Source organism: Sorex araneus, chromosome 5, assembly GCF_027595985.1.
Source record: "Sorex araneus isolate mSorAra2 chromosome 5, mSorAra2.pri, whole genome shotgun sequence".
In the NCBI taxonomy this organism is placed as follows: Eukaryota; Metazoa; Chordata; class Mammalia; order Eulipotyphla; family Soricidae; genus Sorex; species Sorex araneus.
Genome location: NC_073306.1, coordinates 10,720,338 through 10,723,297, shown reverse-complemented (window position 1 = coordinate 10,723,297; position 2,960 = coordinate 10,720,338).

Genomic DNA, 2,960 nt, shown 5'->3' with positions numbered 1-2,960 from the left:
AGGCGACCAGACTGGTTGGTGACCAGTGGCCATTTATTCAAGTCACACAGTGTTAATTACAGAGAAATAATGAAGGGTTGGGGGCAGCAAGTACACATAGGTGTGGTAGAACATTACCAGAAACAATGTAAAGCCTTTCCTTCAGGGGAAATTCTTCTAGGAGATTCACTCAAGGACAGAACCTCATCTAAAGCACTCTAGATCCAAGGGCAGAATTTCTTCTAAGGGCGTATTGCTTTCTCCTTTTCCTAGCTAGTAATCAGTTTAACTAGTCATCTTAAATTTACTTCTAGTAATATTTCTGGACTGGAGCAACAGCACAGCGGATAGGGCGTTTGCCTTGCACGTGGCCGACCCAGGTTCGATTCCTTCGCCCCTCTCGGAGAGCCTGGCAAGCTACTGAGAGTGTCTTGCCCATACAGCAGAGCCTGGCAAGCTTCCCGTGGCATATTCAATGTGCCAAAAACAGTAACAAATCTCACAATGGGGATGTTACTGGTGCCTGCTCGAGCAAATCGATGAACAATGGATAACAGTGCTACAGTGCTACGGTAATATATCTAGTCATTTTGTATGGACACATAAGAGACATATTAAGCTTAAAAGGTGGCTCTTCCTTAAGACATCTCACTGCATGCCCCAGACTGCAGTCTGCAGGCCAGGTTAGTTTTTCCTAATCTCAACAGGGTATTTATTAAGTCAGTTATTTGGGGGGGTCATTTCAGTTTGTTCCATGACCGTGCTCTTAACTTACTATACTTTTTATGGTGCTTAGCCTGTTCCTTTTCGATGCCAGGGTAGCTTCTATCTTACCTGGGGCCCATCCTTGTCCCTTTCCAGGACTCCCCTTTTGGGGTGTTAGTAACTAAGGGCAACTGAAGCTTCAGTAAATGTGACAGATGCCCATAACATATGTAAATATAAGTAAATATAACATACACCCATGTCACAAAAGCATAGCATTAATTATCTTCCTGTGTCTATGCAAAAAGGACATTGTTCTAAATTAAACTATGCAAAGGACATAAAGAAAAGAGAAAAGCAATATTTCACTTGCATATACAAAATCCAGAGCCCTCAGAAGATCTGACCAACAGGTTACAGGATCTGATTCGGGGAAACTTGTGTCTAACAGGTAAAGAAGAGCACAAAGGAGAGGTTAAAGATAAACACAGAGAACTGGGAGTGCCTGATGGAATTAGGTGTCTCAGGAGCACTCTTGTGGGAGTCATTCAATAAATTTAAGCTCCTGCCAGAGGAGCAAGGACAAACCAAAGTTAAACCTAAAATGCTTAGAACTGTAATCCAACAGCCAGGAACAAATCACTTACCCAAGGATAAGGGCCCTATCAGTGAGTCAGCAGGGATTTATGACGGTATCAGCCTGGAAGTAACTGAATAGGCAGAGACTGGCAGAGCGGACGAGAATAGATAAGCTCTGGTTCTTAGAAACAGGGCAAACGATGAACCAAGCATTACTGGCATCCTAAGAGACAAGACGCTTTTTACCCTGGAGACTTCAGGCATTTTGATTGATCTTCTACTCGGAGCTGACAACATGTCTACTGACACAGAGAAAAAGGAACTGACTCAGGAATGGGGTGATTGTGATCCCCAAAACAACCACACATGGGGAGAATGGAGGGTTATTCTGTTCCTCACAGAGTACCAGAGCTACTCAATGGAAAAGGAATGATTCTCAAGTTGAAGAAAACCTTGACTGACAGACGACAGGGAACTTGAACGCAGTTTTAAAAAAGCTCAGAAGAATATTTAATTTATATATATTTTTCTTTTTTTAGAAATAATGGGTGAAAGTTGCATTTTTCTATTTTTTCTTTCTTTCTTTTTTTTTTTTTGGCTTTTTGGGTCACACCTGGCGATGCACAGGGGTTACTCCTGGCTCTGCACTCAGGAACTACCCCTGGCTGTGCTCAGGGGACCATATGGGATGCTGGGATTTGAACCCGGGTCGGCCGCGTGCAAGGCAAATGCCCTACCCGCTGTGCTATCTCTCCAGCCCCTATTTTTTCTTTCTTGATAGGTCATACCTGGTGGTGCTTAAGGGTTACTCCTGGCTATGTGCTTAGGAGTGACCCTTGGTGGTGCTCAGGTGACCATACATGGTACCAGGTATCAAACTGGAGTTGGCCACATGCAAGGGGATCACCTTATCTACTGTATAATCTCTCTGACCCTCACCTTTTCTCGACTGAGACTATCTTCTTTGGGGGCAGAGGGTAGTGTCCCACCCAGCCATCTGTGCTCTGAGTTTACTCCTAGGTCTGCACTCAGGGGTCACTCTGATGGACTCAGGGAACCATTTGAAGTGCTGGGGGTCCAATCCCCATCAGCCACATGTTCGGCGAGCACCTTATGGGCTGTATTTCACTGATGTGAGCTCAGAAGGTGTGGATGCCCGATGTGTGCTTTCAGTGGCCAAGAGTTGCCTCCCCACCCCAGCTGGCTGTCGGCGATGGCAAATGAAGGAGGAAATGGGGCCGTGTTGGTTAGTGATCAGTCGCTGTTTATTCCCATCTCTATCGCATTCCAGATTCACAGCATTCGTTATAGAAATCACGAAGAGGTGGCAGTGCAGTTATCCATAGGGGTGGTAGCATAATCCCAGACTACAGTTCTCAGGCCAGGTTAGTCTTTCCTAACCCCAGCAGGGTCCTTATTCAGTTACTTCATCTTGGGTCCTGACAGAGTTTGTCCGTGACCAGGCTCTTAACTTATTAGAAGTTTCATGGCACTTGACCTGTCCCTCTCTAATGCCAGGGTAGCTTACAGCTTGTTTCTTTCCAATATCTGGGTAGTCATGGCTTGCCCTGAGTCCATTCAAATTCCTTGTTGAGACCCTCCTTTTGGGGTGCTAAGAACTAAGGGCAACGGAGGCTCAAGTCCAGTGAATATGGCAGATGCCCAGGAGTAGATATCATTCGGAGTCAATTAACTCC